General features: G+C 35.7%; 1 long non-coding RNA gene across 1 annotated transcript in view; it reads left to right on the top strand.

Moving 5' to 3' along the window:
- Positions 1–22863, top strand: part of LOC113601080 (uncharacterized) — a 127237-nt gene extending 104374 nt beyond the window's left edge. Inside the window, exons 3-4 of the long non-coding RNA XR_008296192.1 lie at positions 7631–7725; positions 20521–22863. This is a non-coding gene — a long non-coding RNA (uncharacterized LOC113601080). The remainder of the gene's footprint in view (positions 1–7630; positions 7726–20520) is intronic.
- Positions 22864–23162: the final 299 nt, after the last annotated feature.

Here is a 23162-nt window from a genome sequence, read left to right as displayed (position 1 = left end):
ATGACCTGAGCTGTAGTCGGCCGCCCAACCAACTGAGCCACCCAGGCACCCCTGTATTTTTTTTCTTTAATCTAGGACTTTTAAATTTCTCACTTTCCCTTGGTTACTAAGAGAGAAAACTGATGTTTAAGCATGCAAATAATTTGGGGTCATCTAAAGAGTATGTGACATTATACATTGCCTAAGAAAATTTTTCTAATAGACATAAAAATATAAATTGTAGAGGTGCCTGGGTGGTTCAGTCAGTTAAGCATCTGCCTCTTGGTTTTAGCTCAGGTCGGGATCTTATGGTCCTGAGATGGAGCCCTAAACTTGGGTCTTGCTCAGCATGGAGCCTGCTTGGGATACTCTGTCCCCCTCCCTTTGTCTCCCTATCTCTTTCTCTCTTTATGCCACTCCTCTGCTCATCCTGCTCTGTCTGTCTGTTTCTCTCAAAATAAATAAACATTAAAAAAATTAAATATATATATATATATATATATATATATATATAGTAGATAATCAACATGAAAAAAGAGAAGTCAGCAGAAAACATATTTGGGAAATCTTCAAGACCAGGAACACTTATTGGCCTTACTTCTATGTAAGCAAATTATTCGTCTTAATCATTTTCATGTAAAGAAACAGCTTGGGAGGAAAGTGAGTACTAAGAACAGCTGGGAATCAGTAATGAGGAAACAAATCTGGTCTTAGAATGCCTTGCAAGGTGGCTGAATTAGACAACATAATTTTAACACGATATAAATATCCACATTATTTCACTAAATATATTTTTTTCTGGGATCATTTTTGTCCCTGCCCACCTCCTTTAGTGGATATACCATCACCACTGGGCTTTTCAAACCACAAAATCAGTTTTTAATTCTTTTTTTAAATGTTCATTTATTTTTGAGAGAGAGAGTAAGTGGGAGAGGGGCAGAGAGAGAGGGAGACAGAGGATCCAAAGCAGGCTCTGCACTGTCAGTGCACAGTTAATTGTGGGGCTTGAGCTCACAAACCATTAGACCATGACCTGAGCTGAAATCAGACCCTTAAATGAATGAGCCACCTGGACACCCCTGTTTATGATTCTTTCAAGTCTGTTTCCTTATTTATGTTTTGAGTAAAAAAGGAAGTAATGCTAGGAAGACAGGATGAAAGCTGACCCTGATAGAAACAAAATGAAATTTGCTTCTCTTGTCACTCTATCTGTCCCTTTATTCCTTTCTTTATTTATTATTAACCCTTTTGCCCTCATTAATTTACAGCCCGAACTCAAGGTGCCTTTTGGCTGATTGTAATCTCTTCACTCTGCTTCAAGTAGGGTTATTTGGCTTCACATGGACCCACATTATAAAATTTTTTTTCTGACAATACCTGTGTAGCTAACTTTAATAATTTCTTGAGAGGATATTAAGAAAAATGGAGTAGATTAGATAAATTTCTTTATTTTCTTATTTTGTGCTAAATGTCCTTGTAGTGAGAGCCACATTTTAATATGCCATAAATATTACTGAATACTTGATTCTTTCATGTTTGCAGTGTCATCTATTATACTCAATCTATATAATTTACTTGAGTTTTATCACATGTTTATCTACTTATCTGGTAGGTGTTCAAACTCAGAAAAAAAAGAAAGATAGGCAGAAAGAGTGGAATGAATATTCTTATTAGTAGTCATTATTGGGACTTTTGGTCTCAGTAGAGATTTGTAAGTATTCAAACTAAATAAATTCAATACCTATTTAATACTTAATTTGTAGAAAACACTGCATAGTAAAGAGTTTAAAAATGGAATAATTGCTTTTCTCAAAAGAGTTTAAATCTGTAGCAAGAAGGCAAGAGCGCCCAGCTCTGGGTCCCTAACAGACCACGTTCAGTCACTGATCATTGACAAAATCCAAAGGCAGAGAAAGGGGTGGTGGTGAAACCAAAAAGGAATTTATTTCAGTGAGGAACACTGGGAAGACAGCAGACTAGTGTCTCAAAGATTGTCTCCAAAGAACCAAAAAGACTTCCAGGTTCAGATAGGCAAACTGTGGGGCAAAGGTGGGTGAGTATGTGCAGATAGGCACTGAAAGGCAAATGATCCCTGCCTTGGAGTCAACACAGACAGGGTCTTGCTGGCTTAGGGCAGTTCTTATTGCTAGAGGGGGTGGTTTCAGTTTCCATCAGGGTCTTCCACCTGGAACAAGAGACAAGCTAGAAAGAAGAACCTATCTAGAAAGTCAAATGGAAGCAGCTGAAGTCTTCTTTCAAATCTAGAAGAGGAAAATACAAATACACAATGACAATAATACCTGGCTTCAAAGCATAAAGAAATTAAATTCCTCCCTACTAGTCAAACTTACCTCAATAATCATTGATGTTGGCCTAATTAAAAAACAAGAAGACAAGCAAAAAACCCTTCTCTGAGGCTCTTGGGTGAAAGGAGGGTACTAGTTTTCCCAAAAATATTAAAATAATATTATTCAAAAAGTAGGGAAAAGGGTTATCACTTATGCTATGGCATAGGCATTGGAAAAGAAAACGAAGGATGACCTATGCTGTTAATAAGTACATATGGGATGGTGTATGACAAGAATTCTTAAAGAAACAGATTTCACATAATTTTCCAAAATAATCCAGACAAGTTCTAGGTTTCAGCTAGAACAGGGAGCTAGAGAGAGTACTGTTGACACTCTGACAACTGACCAAGAGCTGAACAAACTGAAAATTAGATATTTTTTTCCTGAAAATATTAGAAAACTGAAATTACAGTGTAATGGAGTAATCTGAAACCTGGAGAGAGAGAGAGAGAAGGCCAAGAGTTTGTTTACCTGGGACTGATCTTTCAAGACCATGTAAGCCATTAAGAAGACACAGTTCTTAAAAGTCAAATTGATAAAAGTTGGGCAGAAAACAAATGAGGAGCCACTTAGGGCCAGACAGGAGGGCTGCTCTCTTTCCCTTGCTCAGGGCTCACAGGGAAGATCAGAGTCTATGGACCACAGGAAAGGAGGAGAAGCCACCCGTGAAACTCCACTCCATCATCTCTACTCCTCCCCCAGGGAGTCAACCCTAAATCTACAAAAGTAAGGACCAGGAACACTCTCCCCTCATAGTGCTAGTGGAAAACGATTGCAGTTGGTGGGAATGATTTAACCCTGACAGGGGCAGATATGCTTTATATAATTGAGAGTGGGGAGACTTGATGGCCATGTCCAAATGCAGAGATTACCAGATTGTAGGTCACAATGAAAGTGGAAATTAGAGTACTAAAAAATGTGAAATATAATGGTTAGGATTAATCAGATGAAATATGGGCAGGCAGGGATTTGAGTATTTGTAATAAAAGTAAATGGAGCAGAATGACCAAAAACATGGAAGCAGGAAATTAGGCTTATGGTTCATTTATTATTTGTTAGAACTTTAATAAGGCTGTAGTAGTAAGCATTTGGTGGGAAACAGGGACCTTAAGAGGGACAACAGTGAGAATTCTGGCATACCAGAGTAAATAAGACCAGATTCTCTTTGAATAATGGCCACCGGACCTTCTGAGGAGTGCAAGGGCTGAAAAACATGGAGCTGACACTTATCTGCCAATTATGAGACTAAAACAAGTGGTTGAGATTGAGTCTTTATTATCTCTAACAAAGACCAGAGGCAGAGGCACAGTAAAGAGAAACACAGCCTACTAAGGTAGGTTTCATTTTGGGCTGTGATGTAGTCTGTAAAACACATTTATCAAATGACATAAGGGGTCTGGACACTATGAAAATGTAAAAGGAGAAGTCAAAAGAAAGATTTGTTACACAAGTAGAAGGGTCATCTTTTTCTTCCTTGTTAGACGATTTGGGATACAAATGCTTCAGGTGAAGCAAAGTTCAGGGACAGACGAGCAATAGTCAGTGACAAGGCTATTGTGTTCCTTTCCTAGGGATTCCATGATAAAGTTCTACAAAGTGAGTGGATCGAGATGATAGAAATTTAGTCTCACATTTCTGGAGCCTTAGAAATCTGAAATCAAGTTGTTGGCAGGAAAGTGCTCCCTCTGAAACCTCTCGGGGGAAGGTATTTCCTTTCCTCTTCCAGCTTTCAGTAGCCCTAAGAATTTCATGGCTATGGCAGTGTAACTCCATTCTCTCCCTCATCTTCACAAGGCTATTTTCCTTTTGTGTCTGTGTGTCTCTGTGTTTTACCATGGTATTCTCTCTGTGGAGTCTAAATTTCTCCTTTCTCATAAGGATACCAGTTATATTGGAATAAATGACTTTATTTTAACTTGATTAAATCTGCAATACCTTATTTCCAAATAAGGCCACATTCACAGGTATTGAGAGTTAGGAGTTGTACATATTTGGAAGGGGTCACAATTCAATTCATACCAACTCTAAGTGCCAAAGCAAATTTAAAATTTGCCAATATTATTAGGAAATGCAAAAATAATAACAAATAAAAGGCAAAAAATGATACCAGTAAATTTTAATTTTTCATTAGTCTTTTGAGTGTTCAACTGTCCTAAGCAATCTAGACAAGTATTAAATTGCTACCTCAAGAAATCTTTTGAAGAAAGTACTATTTTTCTGGTCAAGACCATATAGCTGACAGGTGATAAGCCCATGTTATACCTAGGTCATCTTATTATGTTCTTATGGTCATGAGTTATTTAGTCATATGAATATAGAAAACAAAGTCCATAAGTAGACCTTTGGTATTAGAATGATCAAAAATAATTAGAAACTAAGATCAAACAGAGCAATGTCAATGTGACACCTTTTGCTTAGAGTGAAAAATTCAGAATGCATGTTATTTATATTTGGGAGAAGAACTCAGACTTATAGGGAGTCAGGGAAATTAAAGAGAGAGAAGAAACTCATTCTTTAAGATCCTAAATGAGAATTTATAGTTGAGAACTTAATGTTTCAGAGATCTCACACTTGTTAGGTTAGCCTCAAAACTATTTGGAAGACTTTTTTTTTATTGTTACCCATATTTTTATACCAGTTTGATATGGACAGAAAAGATATCATTACAAATCATTATACTATTTATTCACAAAGAAATTGAAAAGAAATAAAGAAAAAAAAACTTGTAAAGGACATAGAGAAATAGAATTCAGAACAGTAGACTATTCTTACAAAATAAAACAGACCCTTCACCTACCCATCTAGAAATCACTCCTTGATGTTTACCCAAAGTAGTTGAAAGCTGATGTTCAGACAATAACCTGCACATAGATGTTTTTAGCAGCTTTATTCATAGTTATTAAAAATGGAAGCAAGCAAAATGTCCTTCATGAGGTGAAGGGATCAATGATCTGCTAATTTGGACAATGAAATATCATTTAGTCCTAAAAAGCAATGTTATATCAAGCCATGCAAAGACTTGGAGAAGCCTTAAATGCTTATTGCTAAGTGAAGGAAGCCAATCTGGAAAGGGTATATACATTATGATTCCAATAACATGACATTCTGGGAAAGACAAAGCTATGGAGACAGTACAAAGATGAGTGGTTGCTAGGGGCTGGGGAAGGAAGGGATATATAGACAGAGAACAGAGGATTTTTAGGGCAGTGAGGATACTCTAGGGGTACCTGGGTGACTCAGTGGGTTAAGCATCTGACTTTGGCTCAGGTCATGATCTCACAGTTCATGGGTTCAAGCCCCATGTCAGGCTCTGTGCTGATGGCTCAGAACCTGGGGCAAGCTTCAGATTCTGTGTCCCCTTCTCTCTGCCCCTCCCTCACTCATACTCTGTCTCTCTCTCCTTCAAAAATAAACATTTAAAAAATTTTTAAAAAAGATACTCTGTATGCTACTCTAATGGTGGATACATGCCATTATACATTTGTCTAAACCCATAGAATGTACAACACCAAGAGTGAGCCCATTTTGTTTTCCTGAGTATTGATGAACAATCTGAGTGAAAGTTACTTGGTTTTAAACACTAATGTACATTAAAAACTAAGAGGGGCACCAGGGTGACTCAGTCAGTTGAACTTCTAACTCTTGATATTGGTTCAGGTCATGATCCCAGGGTTGTAGGTTAGAGCCCCTTGTCTGGGTCTGAGCTGAGCATGGAGCTGACTTAGGATTCTCTCTCTCTTTCTCTCTCTTTCTCTTTCTCTGTATCTCTCTCCCTCTGTCCCTCCCCTGTCCTCTCTCTCTCTCTCTCAGATAAAAAAAAATTAAAAAATTAAAAAGCCACAAATAAGCAAAGGAAACTAATAATTTGATTCAATTTAACTATAGGCTATGTTTAAAACAAGCAAGAATTTGAAAACTACTTCTTTGCTAAATTAATTTAGTTGTCAAACCAATTACTTATGTGACACAGAGTAAATTTATGTTATATTTAAGTTTATTTATGCTTTTGTACTGTAAATTACAGTAAATTATTGAAGGCTAAGAGGCAACCCAACCCACTTCTTTTTAGCCATGCATAATTAAATTTCAGTAGAATTAAAGAGAAGGCCAGACATACTTTAACTCACCATGGCTCCATCACTCTTGTGCTGTCCAAGGTCCTAGGAGAAAAACTATTCATCTTGGGAGTTATAAAAGAATATAAACATATTTGGCTATTCAGAGTTCCACCTTTGGTTGGAACTCTACAAAATGATGTAGCCTCACATGGCTGAGGGTCCTTTTGACTAGTAATTCATTAAATATCATACTTTCAAATAGTCTTTCTTTTGTCGTCATTCTTAGAACAGTTACTTTTCAGACCATTTTTCAGAATGTTCTCTTATTTTCTAATTGCAGCTGAAATAACATTTTCAAGCATCGACAGTTGTGTTCTTCCTTACACATTACACTATATTCTTCCTGGAATTGGATTTTATTCCTGAACATTACAAAAGAGAGAGAGAGAGAGAGAGAAAACAATTTTATCTTTTTTTTTTCTCTCCCACATGTATCTTTACTCAAGAAATGAATTTCAATATATTTCTGTGGAAGCATGGGTTTTAATTATTTTCTCAGGGACTGACAATTCCAATTTCCCAGATGATAAGTTCAATGTGTAATGCTCGATTATATATCACATTTCATTATATGCAACTGGATAATGCCCATGTGAAAGTTATTCCCTGGAAACAGACCACTAAAATACCATTTAGTAAACTGTTGATTTAGGACACAAAATGATACTTCAGTATCCAGAAATAGTTAACAAAACATCAAAAATTATGTAATTTACTTTCTTAAAATATTTTAATAATGCCGAATTCTTTTTAGTTTGCAAAGCAATTGTAAAAGTGCTATCATTTTGTACTCATAGTAAACCCAAGAGATAACTATCGCTGTCTCCATTCTATAAATGAAGATATTATAGCTCTAAAAAATTTTCTGTTCCTAAAGTATCCTTGGTAGTTAAGGGCAGGGTTGCATGTTTTACACAGAGTTTCTGACAGTAAGTCTTTGCTGGTTCCTATTATACAACTTCCTCTAGTTTTGGATATATGAGAATATTTAAATCCTCTTCTGAGAGAAGGAAATATTCTCAATATCAAATATTAAGCCACCAGCTTTTAGTGCATCATCTGGGGCACACAAAGCACGATATCTGGAAGAGCCCCCAAATTCACATTTTAAAATGAGTCAGGGATTGAACGAAATAAAATACATGTGCTCAAATAGGGTATAAATTCTATTTTTCTTTGTTCTAGGGCTTCTGAAAAAATGTGACTGTTGGTTAGCCGAACAAGTATTTCTCTAGCAGTGCAGCAGACGCATTCCTTCTGGTGACATGTGAGAGTGGGTGGTGAGTATTTCAGATCAGAACACTGAGTTCTTGGGAACAAAGAATGTATAATGGCTAGATTTACTTTTTTTCCCTTCTCCCCCTTTGGGTTGTCTTTTAGAATTAAATGCCAGCCCCTCTTCAAAAAAGAAAACAGAAAGCAATACTAGATACCTTGGCTACAGATAACCTCTGTAAAAGATCATTCCTTTATGTTTTATTTTCTCTGGAGAAAAATTCCAAAATGTTTAATGAGACGATCATGAAATTATAATTTCCCCTTTCTGAGTATAAGATAAAATTCAATTATAGTTGGTTATCATTAAATACACTTATTTCTGCTCTTAGATTCTACTTAGAGGAAAAGACAAATAAGAGTATGGTAAAGGACTTTGCTAAAGTCAGAAACAGTTGCACATTTTCAAAGAAGACTAGATTTAATATGTAAGTAAAAAAAGGAATAATTGGTTCAATTTTTTCGTCTGTAAAGAGTAATATGAATAGCAAAATAAGAATTCATTTTGAGACCACATGATTTTTAAGGAAACAAAGCATATTCTTGAACATAGGTCTTCATATTTCAGTGATATTACATTAGTATTTGAAACCAAGTTTGTAGAATTCTGAGTTATCTTCTTGTCAGAAAGGCTGAATAGTCTGATTTTATCCTTGCTTACTACATGTTAGGTATGTAAACATGCATAAGTAACTCACATTTCCTGTGTACCATTTTCCCGTTCTGAAAAATAGAAAAAAATAAGCTTAAATTATAGAGTTAATTTGAGGATTAAATGATGATACGAAGTAGCTTTTCAGCTATTTCTGATAATTTTATTGCTTCTCTAAACTGAGAAGATAAGTGCTAAAGGATGGATATTGTTTTTAAAAAAAGAAAAGCAAAAAGATGTTAGAAGAAGTGCATATTCAGTATTTGCTAAAAGGTGTTCACTACCCAGCTCTGTGTCCTGACCTCCTCATGTACATCTAGGTTTCTGTAGAGAAAACTAAGGATCCAGTGGATTGAGAGAGAAGGATGACTTGGACTTGAAAAAGATCATCAGTCTTAGGCTTTTTACCTTCCTTTGTTTTCTGCAAAGGTGGAGGCTTTTCCTTATTTCAAGACTAGCTCAGGGAGTTCCAAGAGATTTGACGAGGTCAGAAGGGGTGGAGGGATATAAGGATTCAAGGCTGCCGCTCCTGCCAGATGCTTTCTGAGCCCAAAATTTTTGGCTTGTCTAGGTTGCTGTCAAACAGAAGTATGCTGACAGGGGTTTTGTGAGCATATGGCAAGTTTGATCATGGCAAAAACACACCTGTCTCTTTTGTCTGGAAAAGTTTCAAGGTGCTAGACTGGTTTGGCTGGATTAACCTGTGGGCAGAGCAGAGGGACCTGATGCAGGTGGGAGGCTCTGTTCCATTTCTGTGATCAAGGGAAGAAACAAAATCTGTGTCTTCAGTGGTTAACTTGAAAGGCCAATATCTCTGCAAAGAAATGGCAGTGTTGGAGGTCTCCATGACACAGGAAGCTTGCATCCAAAAAGCCCCAATGTACCCCATGTAAAAACGAAAATAATGATTTGAGTAGATTTGCCATGCAGAAGACAACAGCGGTGGATTACAAACACACCAGTTCAGCTGTACCTTCCCCACCCCAACTGTCTCATCTCCTGCCCCATTCTCCAGCTGGGGCAGCCAGAGGCAGCATGGTCAAGGGAGAAAAGCAGTGACAGGAAATGATAGTGCACCATTTGGTTGATGCCCTGCAACATTCTCAGGCAAGACTCAAGCCAAAGAAGGTGATGTGCTTACATTGGATAATTGGTCATATTTTTGACACTAATCTTAGCTAGGCTTTTTTCAATATCTAAAAATGGGTTTTCTAATACCCAATGTAACCAAGAATGGTTTTGCATCTGAATATACTATCCAGGGGCAAGAAGGCAAGATCTGACAGAATATTTAAAGTGAAAGATGAGAAAGGAAAAAGTTTTGTACACACTGCACACCCCTGGGTTCAGCTTTGTAGAAATATGAGTACTGTCTCATCAATAATATTTTCAAAATATTACTCAAATCTGCCACTATAACCTTATTCCTATTGATATCACTTTAGTTCAATCCACCATCCGTCTCACCTAAATAATGACACCAGCTTCCTGTTTGTGTTTCCACTCCTATGGTTTCTCTTCCCTTGTTTATTCTCTGCAAAAGAGGAAACATGGTTTTCTCAGAACATAAGGTAGCTTATGTTTAGCTTCCTTGCTTAAACAACTCAATGGCTTTGTATTGCTTTATTACAAAATCTAAACTCCCTGCCTTGTCCTAGAAAATCTGTCTTCTATTTCTCCATCTTTTTGGGGGGCCACTTTCTCCTATGTTAACTCTGCTGTAAACTCAAATCTCTTGTGGTCATCTTCTGGCTCACCATGGCTCTACTGTTCCCAGTGTCTATGGGACCTACCTCTTCTTTCCAACCCTTCTGAGAGCCAGCGAACTAACTACATCTCTTCAAAGAACTCCTTTACCTTCCTGCCTAAACAAAGTGTCCTATGCATCTCTCCATCTCCACTAATTATTTTCTCCTTTACAGCATTGATTTATAATTCACTACAACACTGACTAAAATAGCCCTCGTACATTTAATGTTTTAGTGCTCTTTTCTTTTTTCAAAACACTGTATCACCACATGTCAAACAAAGTCTTCACTTGGTGAGTGCTCAAATATTCATGAAAGGAATTATTATGTTCTTATTGTTAGTACTAATATATTATTTTCAACTCAAAATATAGGAAAAATGTACAGAATAAAAAGAAAAGTATGAGAAAGAAAATAATAGAATCAGACATTATTAAACAGAAATGTTACATCTTGTGGGGAGGGGACTATAGAGATAATAAACAATGCCCAAAGTTGATTCTTTAGAAGTGTAAAAATACAGGATAATCTACCAAGGCAAACTAGGGAAAAAGAAAAGCACAAAGAAGGAAAATTAACTTTAGAAAATGGAACAAATAGATTAGTAGAAGACATCTAAAACTTTTAGGACAATGAAAACATTAATGGCATTATATTTGAAAAGGAGTAATATGGATATTTTAGGAAACATATCCTCAACTAATATAAATGAAATTGTAGCTGTTCATATAAAATATGAATCAATGGTCAAAAATTCTTCCTACAAAAAGTTTTAGGGAAAAAACAAATGATCGCCAATAGTTTTGGAGATGTTTTAAGAAGACTTTGAGGATGGGGCGCCTGGGTGGCGCAGTCGGTTAAGCGTCCGACTTCAGCCAGGTCACGATCTCGCGGTCCGGGAGTTCGAGCCCCGCGTCGGGCTCTGGGCTGATGGCTCAGAGCCTGGATCCTGTTTCCGATTCTGTGTCTCCCTCTCTCTGCCCCTCCCCCGTTCATGCTCTGTCTCTCTCTGTCCCAAAAATAAATAAACGTTGAAAAAAAAATGAATAAATAAATAAATAAAAAAAAGAAGACTTTGAGGAAACAAACAATCCTCATCTTACAAAAGCTGCTCAGAGAATAGAAAAAGAGGAAGGATTCCCCAGCGCATTTTATTAGACCCGTAAAACCTCAATTATAAAACTGGACAAGAATAGTACAAGAAAATAAAATTGTAGAGCAAACTCATTTAAGAACATTGATGCAGAAAGCATGAATACACTCTTACCAAATGGAAACCTGCAACGTATATATATAAAATATATCACATTTACATTTGTTTCGTTCCAGCAATAGAAAAGAACTTTGTATCATAAAGTGTCACAGTGTGTTTGCATACTTTAACAAATAGAAAGTTAATCTATTATTGTATTGAAACATATTAACAAATAATAAATTAATCTCAATAAAATAAATAATTTATTAATAATAAATTAATCAAATATTGCATTGAAATATTTGATAAAAATTCAGCACCTGTTCGTGAATAAAAATAAACACAGAAACAAAGCATTTCTCAAATCATTAGCTAAAGGTTCCTTCACCTGATGAAAGGGTATCTGTTAAAACCTGTATCAAACAATACCTTTATTGATGTAACTTTAAAAATATTATAAAGATCTGTAGTAGACCTCAACCAAACTCAAAGTGATCTAAGCTAGTACTTTGTGATGTCTCTGAGAATAACATAGACGTGGTCAGAGAGTACACAAAGATCATTCACAGGCAGGCTGCTAGGCTACATAACATTTATTGGATATGCAATGTTTCTAGGATAGTCTTAATATCTCTAGGATAGCCTCTCCATAAATGTACTGTAGTGCATACTGTGAGAGAAGGAACATGTGTGCAGTTCAAAAATTAATTGGAACGGGAATGTATAAGGAAATAACTAAACGTCTTTTGTTGCATTCAATTGAGCCCAAGAAAAATGAGTCTAATTCCTGAAGGCTATTGCTCCCCCAGCATGTGTGCTTGTTCTATTTCATCTCTACAGGCATGCCTCATTTTATAGCACTTCGCAGATACTGTCTGTTTTACAAGTTGAAGGTCTGTGGAAATTCTGCATGAAGCAAGTCTATCAGCATCAGTTTTCTACTAGCATTTGCTCACTTCGCATCATTGTGTCACATTTTGGTAATTCTCGTAATATTTCAAACGTTTTCATTATTGTTATATTTGTTATGGTGATCTGTGATCAGTGATTAGAACTCACTAAAAGTTTGGATGATGGTTAGCGTTTTTTAGCAATAAAGTATTTTTTAATAAAGGGGTGCACATTTTTAGACATAACACTATTGCACATATAATAGACTACAGTATAGTGTAAACATAACTTTCATTTGCACTGAGAAACCAAAAAATTTCTTTGACTTGCGTTATTGGAGTGGTCTGGAAATGAACCCGCAGTATCTCTGAGGTATTGCCTCTGTGTCAGAAAGCAATTGTTCAGGTTCAATAAATTATATATGATATTACTTTTTCATTTCAATACAGTTGAAGGATTTACTTCATTCCATTACAGGAAGTTCCACCAATTACTATTTCAATAGTCTTCCAAATTATTATTTAAAAAAGTATACACTCATGCTCATGACTTCCTAGGTATTTGCAAATTTATATTTGCCCTAATGTAAAATTTCATAGAATTTCCATGGCAGTTCAAACTTTCTGATTTAGAAATATTCCAATAGCTGCAAGATATTCTTGACATAAACAGATCTCATATGGGAGGAACATGGTAAAATGATGGACTAAGTATACTTACTAGGACATAACACTTTTGCAAACAAATCAAAATTCCTTTTACATCACTTAACATATTATAATTATGTTACAGTGAATTTAATCACATAGCACATAATTGACTTCATATTAAAAATATTAAAAGGGGGACAGCATCTTATTTATATAAGAATACTTACTAAAAATTTAGAAGAAGTAATAGAAAAGTCACCATTTAATGATCATTATGATAATAACTGACTCAGGCAAAATCCATAAGTTAATGAGAAATCACTAGACTGTAAGTGCTGGGGTATTCAAAAAGTCTGAAATTATCTTGTTACAGATTAATATTAACAAAACGAACAAAAGATTAAATTTCATAATGGAAATATTTGGCACATACTATCTTAATCAATCAAACTTAATATTACCAATTTGGGACTTTAGAGATTACTAATGTTAAGTATTTATGTTTTTCCCCAAGGTTTTATTGAGATACACCTGACAAATAATATTGTATTAATCCAATGTGTACAAACATAGTAATCTGATATATGTATATAATGTGAAATAATTACCATAATAGGTTGAATTAACCTCGTATAGTTATTTTTCTTCTTGTTATGAGAAGTTTTAAGATCTAATCTTTTAACAACTTTGAAATATTCAATACAATATTAACTGCAGTCACCATGTGTACATTACTTTCCCAGAATTTATTTATCTTATAACTGCAAGTTTTTATCTCTTGAACACCTTCACCAATTTCCCTCAACCCCCACCCAATATACCTGTCAGATATTTGTATGTCTTCTTTGTAAAAATATCAGTAGAGTTTCTCTGCCTATTAGCTACTTATTCCATTTAGGTATTATATTTTTACTGAGGTAAAGAATGATGACTATTTCTCCATGTATGATTGATTTTCATGGATTTATACCAAAACGAATGCAAGGCATAATAATTTCAAAAGATTTTTTTGAGCCAATGGAATTTTTTTCTTCAACAATATGCATAGGTTCTTAAAAACAATGTCTGACAAATATTTTTTATGTAATTATTTTCTTTATCTCTCAGTAAAGAAAGATTGCAAATATAACATTACGTACTACTACTAATGTTTTAGACTTTGGTGGGGGAAAGTAATTATTCTTAGATCAACTATGTAACATATAGATAGGCACTGAGAATATATCTGGTTTCCTAATGAAAAGTCTCTGAACTTTTCATACCAAGACACTCTGTGGGCTTGAATTCTCAGCCTGGTGGAGTTAATGTGGCTCTAAACTAACATTACTATAATTAAATTTTAATTAACTGATTAAAAAAATTTTAAACTAACATCCAGAAAACACAGTGTCAGAAAACCCCCCTTTATATTTTTAAAAACTTACAATGTAGTAGCTTGGTTAAGACAAAATCCCCAACTTTACACACAAGATCAGAATTAATAAAAATGATGATTTCTACCCTCCAGCTCCACTGACTCATAGTATCTGCTTTTATTACTCTATCTAAATCTTTGTATGGGAAAATGGTGCTTGATTTCAGATTTTGGTTTGATCCAGAATGACATAAGTGGTTAACTTGAAAATACCAACTTTTTGGTAACCAATTGGTGGGTTAAAAAATAAAATTCAGGACACCTATCCAGAGAGACATAGCATGAAAACATTAATAAACAAAGAAGTGGGGCACCTGGGTGGCTCAGTTGGTTCAGCGTCTGACTTCAGCTCAGGTCATGATCTTACAGTTTGTGAGTTTGAGCCCTGTGTCAGGCTCTGTGCTGACAGCTCAGAGCCTGGAGCCTGCTTCAGATTCTGTGTCTCCCTCCCTCTCTGCCCCTCCCCAACTCATGCTCTATCTCTCTTTCTCTCAAAAATAAATAAACATTAAAAATTTTTTTAAAAAATAAACAAAGAAGTGATCTTTGTCATTTTTCTGATAATAAATTTCCATCATACCCCCATAGCAGGAACTTTGGACAGATAGCAAAATATTTCTGTCATTGTGATTTTATATGGCAGTGCATCAGAGACTGAGTATTTGTGCTCCAATATTTGTGTATATGGCTATTGGATTAATTGTTATTTCATCTGGAAAAATGTCAGGAAGCACTTGAGCTATCATGCTGACGGAGAAATCTTTCAAGAGATGGCACTTACAATGCCTTCCTAAATTGTTCCATGTATCTTAAAGTACCAAGTCCAGCCTAGTGCTATGAGATCTCATAAGATGTTATTCTTGAGTATATATTTCAGATTTGCTGAAATGTGCTAATGAGGGCAAGGACCTAGAGCCTGAGGTAAAATAAAGCTATGTGGTAAGGGTTACATTTTTTCTTAAAGAATCAAGATTAATGTCTGTATGTTTGAAAAATAATGCACTCAGATGGGAAGGAGGGGATTCTTGTGAACACAGTGGACTGAACTAATGAGAATAGGTCCTTGTATTAAAACATATAAATATTCAGGGAGCCTGGGTACCTCAGTAGATTAAGCATCTAACTCTTGGTTTTGGCACAGGTCATGGTCTCGTGATTCATGAGTTCAAGCCCCATGTCTGGCTCTGTACTGTCAACGCAAAATCTGCTTGGGATTCTCTCTCTCTCTTTCTCTGCCACTCCCTCTCTCTCTCTTTTTCTCTCTCTTAAAATAAATAAGTAAACATTTTTTTTAAATTCTCATTAATGTTTTAAGAATATGTACTTAATCAAAAGAAAGAAAGAAACTAATTCCAAGTTACAAGGAGAAAGAAGATGAAGAAGAACCATGAGTGGGAACTAGAGCCAAACATTTCAGTGGGTATCAGAAGGTGATATGTGCATAAGTTCCAGTCAGAAAACTGGCCATGCCATAGACCTTCACAGTCAGCACATCTCACAGGGAGATGAAACTGAGCATCTTGCATTAGATCAGCATTGAGGAAATGTTGGCTTATCTTTGAGACTATAAATGTTTATCTCAGTGGCTCAGCTATGAAGCATGGAAACAGGATGCTTATTAATCACAAATGAATTTACAATTATAGATAAAAATATTAATTTTGTTCTTTAAATTTTTTGAAGTTTATTTTTGAGACAGAGAGAGAGCAGGGGAGGGGCAGAGAAAGGGAGAGAGAGAATCTCAAGCAGGCTCTGAACTGCCACCACAGAGCCTGACATGGGGTTTGAACACACAGACTGTGAGATCACGGCCTGAGCTGAAATCAAGAGTTGGTTGCTTAATCGACTGAGCTACCCAGGCACCCCAAGATCAAAAATTAATTTTAAAAAGTGATCAGAATGAAGACAGATACCATATGTTTTCACTCTTATGTGGATTCTGAGAAACTTAACAGAAGACCATGGGGGAGGGTAAGGGGGGAAAACGTTAGAGAGGGAGGGAGGCAAACCATAAGAGACTCTTAAAAACTGAGAATAAACTGAGGATTAATGGGGGGTGGGGGGAGGGGAAAGTGGGTGATAGGCATTGAGGAGGGCACCTGTTGGGATGAGCACTGGGTGTTGTATGTAAACCAATTTGACAATAAACTTCATATTAAAAAAAAAGAATGTAGACAAATCATATGGATTGCAAGGTATAAATAAAATATTTTATAGGAAGACTTTTTCGTTCCAGGGCTCTCAGATACCACAGAAAACAATGATAAACAATAAATAATTTACAAAGAACTAGAGATATAATAAAGAATATGAACGATGACATTTAAAATAAACATGTTTAAAATGTTTAAAGTGAGGGGTGCCTGGGTGAGTTGGTTGAGCATCTCACTCTTGATTTCAGCTCAGGTCATGATTCCAGGGTTGTGGGATCTAGCCCTGTGTTGGGCTCCATGCTGGGCATGGAGCCTGCTTAGGATTCTCTCTCTCTCTCTCTCTCTCTCTCTCTCTCTCTCTCTCTCTCTCTCTCCTTCTCCCTCTGTGCCTCTTCCCCACTCACTCTCTCCATAAAAAAAATAAATCAATAGATAAATAAAATAAAATGTTTAAAATGAAAAGTGGGCTACAAACTGTGACAAAAAAATCACATAAAAAGCACAAATAATAAAAACTCTGTAAAATGAAAAAAATCTATAAACAAAAATGTAGTCATTGAATTAAACAAAAATAGCTAACAAACAGACAAAATCAAACCAATGATGACTCATCACCTAAGAGAGAATATATACATTGGACATAAGATAAGGAACCCAAGGAAAGGAACACAAGTCTTGAAACTGGCGTTTGACAGCATCAGCAATCGTATTTAATGTTTTAATCTACTTGTATGCATTTTTATGATCTATGAATGTAAAAATTCTAAATTTTTTTCTCTTTCTCTTTTTTATCTTATAATTTAATTTTCCCAAATTATGCAACCACTGCAAAATTTGGACATATGACAAACTTACACATTGCTGTTGTGCACATTAGACAGGAAAGTGAACTGACCACCTCACCGTCTCCACTAGCATCTTCTCAGAGATACTTGCATCACTTTGAGAAGACTCGGAAAGCATTTGCTCTGAAAGGACTTGCTCAACTTTGGATAGAAACAGGGAAGAGGAGCATGAGTTGCAAAATAGTGGGTACCTGGAATGATGTCAGACAAATCCTAGTATTCCACAGTACATCTTTTGGAAAGATGACGTTTGAAGAGGAGAGTAAGGACAAGAACTTTGGTTAATGTATGAGTTCTATAAGAAGATATAGCCTTTCTATGGGCATTTTATTTTGGGCATTTGACATAAACATGGAATAATATGTTGATGTTGACAAAAAGAAATAGTAACACAAAGATTTTATGCAAAACGAAGAATGAGATACCATGAGGAACGGTACAGAATCAGGATGAGAAAGAGTAGACAGTGTTCTTTAATTGATACTGGAGGAAAAGTGGAAGACTGAATTGAAAAAAAATGGGGGTCTTATGTAGAGATATCTTTCAGACAACGTGAATTAGGGAGTGGAGATTTTAAAAGAAATCTAGGAAGTAAAGATAAATATTAAAGATTGACCATAGAACATAGAATAAGAAAAGTAGACTACCAAGGAGATCTTGAGCTTGCAAAAAAGAGGGCAAAAACTGTGAAAAAGAGGAAACTTAAAGGAGTTGAATCTATGATGAACTAAAAGAGAACAGATGCTCAAGATATGAGGGTTATTGTCCAATGCATTACTGTTGTAAGAAAGAGGAATTAAAGAGTAGGAAATTAGTTCGGGGAAAGGAGATATGGGCAAAAGGAAATTATTGATTTTAATCATTAAGTGACCAACCATTATTGATCTTGGTAGAGTACTTTTTGCAGTGATAATGGCATTTCAGTTTTTAGAGTTGAATTTCTATGCCATTTGTTACCCCAAAAGACACTCCCCCAGTCTTCCTGGGCACATGGTTGCACGTGGCTGCTGGTGAGACTAGAAATTATAGTTCTTTCATTTATGTTCTTATATTTGGGGACTTCTATTGTTTAGACAATATATAAACTTTAGTCAAAATAAAACAGACTTTAAACTTCCAAGTAGGCTGCTGTGTAACAGAAACCTAAAGTACATGGCATTGGATTGGTGGTTAGGCAACCTGGACCCATAAAGATTGACTCGTTATGCTATCATAACTGGTAAACCCATTGTCTTTGATGACTTACAAAGCAGAATACGTGGCTATTGAACCTCTTTGATCACCAACCTCTAGAGGAGTGGTTGTAAAAACCTCTAATGTGAGTGTATATTGCCTGATTCTTGCTGCTTTATGCAAATTATTACAATAAAAAATCACCTCTAGCAAGATTTTACTTACTTTCAAAACAAGAAGAAAGGAAAAGGCCAGAAATACGAGGTTTTGCAGAGTTGAAAAATCTCATTTTGTATTCCTCAAGACCAGGAAAATAAAATTGTTATTCATAACATTTATCAAGGCATCTCTTTATGATTTTTCAGCCAAGAAAGGTTACCTAAGCTTGGGGTGATTCTAAGAGAATGAGTGTTACCTTTTGCTCCAGCCTAGTGTATCAAGAGCTCTTCAAGTTACCTTCATTTCTCAAAGTTAGGGAGAAATGGTCACACAAAATGAAATCTTACATCAGGCGTTGTTTCTCAAATACTGCTCTGAGGGAAAGTAAATAGATGAGAAGTCCAATAACTTTTGAGAGAGTAATTACAAAGAAATTATGGCCTATAAAAATCTGATTGTTTTTCTCCAGAACTGTTTTCAGCCTCCTAGAATTACAAGTGCTAGAAATAGTTTATGAAAGTGCATCTCTAAGGAGAATATCAACTTTCTTCAGATCTGGCCACAGAAGATTATGGACGCAATGAAGAAACTCCCAGAAATCAGAGTCAAGTGCCAAGGAAAACTGAAGAAAAGATGGTTTTTCTCACAGATCAGAATGACTCTCACCAATGAACTTATGCAACATTCAGCAAAACCAGCCTTTATCATTTCTGCCCAGAATTTCAGCATCATCATGGACTGATGGACATGTTTCTCATTCTATGTTCTACATGGACTCTTTTTTTCAGTAGCATTTGTTTGTTCCTGTTTCACCTAATACGTTATTCTCCTTATCAACTTTGGACGCAGGCAAAGGGAGCTCTGCCTTGGGCTCCCCTCATTGGCAGGCCTGACTCTTTCATTATTCAGCTTTGCCCCCATCATCAAGGTGAAGATTCTACAGGCCAAGTGGCAGTGATGCCCAGCTGGAGCCCACATTCCACTTCTGTGCCATGTTCCAGACACCTGGGACTTCAGGACACCCTGTCTAAACAGTTCCACATTGACCTCCAGGTTTTTCACAGGCTCTTCATTCACATCATCTCTTGAGAGTTGCCTGCTCCACTGTTGGCCTTAGCTTATGCCCAAGAGCTCGCTAATGGGCAGCTATTCAGAGGAGCTTTGAGGGTACTTTGGACTTGTAGACTGAGGTGTCACACAATTGACCATTAAGGAAAGGTGTGAAAAGAAAGAAGGGCAAAAAAGGTTACGAGGTGGGGCATTTATAATGTGTTGCCACATTCATAGATGGAAAAATGAGTCTGAGAATTCTGAATTTCTCAAAGGGGTAGATGAAAGTTATTTAGTTAACAGTCTATTTGCTTGAATTATAATTTTTTAATATTTAGGTACATGTTAGGTAAGCCTCCATTTGTTATCAAGGTTCTGTCCCCAGAAATATTGGGGCAAATGTGTGTGTGGACAGTGAGGATGATTATGGAGGGCAGATCATTTTTCTCTTAGTTTGTAAGTTGCCAGGTAATAGAATCCACAACTGGACATAATGGATAGGATTGTCCTTTTGGCACAGATTATGGGCTTTGAGCTGAGTGTGGCCATAGGATAAGACCTTGGGCTTTGTCCTTCAGCTAGAGAGTTAGTTCAGTTTGTTGGAAGAAGTGTGAGTTCGTTCAATTTGTTGGAAGATATGTGGTGGCCACAGGAAGGACTCTGGCCATCTGCTAGCTGCCCCCCGCCTCGCCTCCAATCTATTTCCTTCTTTTTGGGCACATGGCTGCACAGCTGTGAACTACCTTTCTCATCCCCAGACTTACATCTATATTTGCTTCTGTACTCAAGTTCTCATCAATAAAATATGAACTGAAATGAGAGGTATTTAAAAGGTCTTACCCTGTTCCTCCTCTCTTTTTTCCTGCCTAGGGACTGATATGTTGATGTGGCAGAAGTACATCGTGAACCACGCTGAGGAAGGCAACATCTGTGAGGATGGTGGAGAATTACACGGGAAGAAGACAAATCCATAGAAGAAGATCACAGAGCAAAGCCTCACTTGCATAGGCTCTTTGGACTTTTAAATTGTTCCATGTGCACGAGTCAAACTTAAGGCATTGTCTTTCATTTGCTTGTTTGTTTTCCAGCAGTTTAGTCTTTATCCTAATAAAACTGCTTAGGAAAATATGAGCTGATTGCTATTCTTTTAAAGGGAATGACTAAACACAATTGTAATGGTAAAAAAAAAAAAACCTGCTCATTTTTCTTTACTTAGATTGGATAAGAGACAGATGGATTGTATGGAAATAAGTAACTTATAACATGGTCTTTTTGTTATGTAATTTCTCCCATGCTTAAGAAGTATTATATTAATCACAGTTCTAAGAAGAGTCAGGTTTACATTGTCATATGAAGTCTTTTCATGGATATCTCCTCCAACTGTCAGAGAAGTATTATATACATGTAATAGTGTCATAGAGCATAGAGTATAGATAAAATATATAGTTTATAGAGTAAATTGATTATACGGTAAAGAGTATATAAAGTACACAGCATGTAGGGCAGATAGAGTAATACTATACATTACTCTCCATGTGTTCACAAATCGATATATTCACATATTACTTTCTACACAGAGAGAATGTGTTTTCTGAAACCATTAGAAGATTTGAATTTTCACAAGTCACAAATAACAGAACTTTCAAGGTGTTCTAAAATTAAACAGAAAATAGTTACTTATAAGAAACCATCCAGAAATGCATCATTAACTCTCAGAATGTGTAAATAAATCTGACATTTGCCAGAAGCTAATGAGATACATGCTTGCTGTCTAACTTGTCAAGCATTCTTTTTGGGAAATCTTAAAAAGAGAAGCCTTCTAAATCTGAGTCATTTACATGAGACCAAGTCAAAACATACCAAACATCAAAATCAGGTTCCTGTTCTCTAAAGGTATTTCATATGAAGAAGCAAGGTCTCCATTGTTGGATAGATTTGCTTTAGAATCCTCATCCTGTGAATTACTGGTTGTCATCTTAGGCAATTTACTCCATTTCTTGAAGCCTTGTGAACGCTAAAAACTTAGGAGTCAGAACCAACTCTACTGTGGTTTCAGCTACTGGCAATGCTATAAATGTTCTTGCCCTTTCTTTTTCCCCTGCATTTTCGCCAGTTTATTTTGTAACTGCTGCCTCCTTGTAGAATGTAAAATCCAGTATCTCAATTATCAGCTTAGATTTAGATCACTTATGTCTAAATGCCTGATAAAGTAGTTTGGTATATACCCCTTACAACAAAAGTGGATGCTTTCTGCATTTGACTCCATCTCAGATCTCTTCCTTCAAGGAAATATACTTGAATTTTGGTAGGTGTGCAGAAAATGATGCTGTTTTCATTACTTCAATCCAAAAGGTCAAAGAGTATTACAAATGATGGACTACATCACTATGACAGCATTGTGATGGAGGAACATGAAATGTTATTGGCACATCTGAGTCCCAAAGAATATCAGCAAAAAAAATAGTTTGACAATGACATCATAAAATTACTGTTTATAATCACTGGTGGCTCATTTTATTTCAAAGTCTTTGGTTTTGTTGATCATCTCCATTATGTGTCTGTATTCTATTTCAGCTCTTTTCAATAATTTATTTACAATTTCCTTCTTTTTTTGGTTTAGTCAATCTTTTTCTTGCTATTTAAATCAGATTTCTATTTCATTAATATTTTAGACTATTTGTTTTTCAAATGTAATCACTTAAGTGCAGTACATTTTTCTTTTTTATAGAAACTTTTAGAAGTATAAATATTCTTCTAAGTACCATTTGGGTGGCATCCCATAGTCTACATCAGTAGTATTTGCATTATTATTCAGTATTAAGTAATTTTGCATTTTCAAATATGGAAATATTACATACTAGGATTTATTTCTCCCATATTATTTTTCATTTCCATGTTATTTTATTATTTTCTTTCCTATTATGCAGATTTCATATTCATTACATGTTTTTCTTAACATTTTGGAAATGATATCCTCTATTTTTTACATTTTAAGTGGCTATTATTGGAATTATCATATTTATTTCACTAAAAGTTTAAAGTGAATAAATTTCTCCAACCCCTTTTCAAACAATTAAATGTCCTCACAATACTGTATCTAAGAATTTCCCTCTCCTGTCTCTCACTAACATATATTATTGTCCACTCTTCTGATTTCATCTTATAGTTACTAATGGAGACATTTCAAGTTTGCAATATCAACATGTATTTTAATTTACCAACGCACTCACAGATTATTTTGGGGCATGCACCACACACTTTTAATCCTTTTTGTGGGATAACTTTCTTTCTTTCTGAATTACATATAAAAATATATTAGAAAGAATTAATGGATGGCACAGTCACTGTGTTTTTATGTATTTTTTTAAATGCTCTTATTTTAGTATCATTATGGAGTGAGAATAAAGATAATTAACTCATCTGTGTCCAATCTAGATTTAATTCAGTTCCTGCAATACTTTAAATTTTCATAAAGCTAATTGGGCATCATAAATTTATATACCTCCTTACAT

This window comes from Acinonyx jubatus, chromosome A1 (assembly GCF_027475565.1).
Source record: "Acinonyx jubatus isolate Ajub_Pintada_27869175 chromosome A1, VMU_Ajub_asm_v1.0, whole genome shotgun sequence".
Lineage (NCBI taxonomy): Eukaryota > Metazoa > Chordata > Mammalia > Carnivora > Felidae > Acinonyx > Acinonyx jubatus.
The sequence above is the reverse complement of the archived record's forward strand: the minus strand, read 5'-3'. Positions and strand labels throughout refer to the sequence as shown.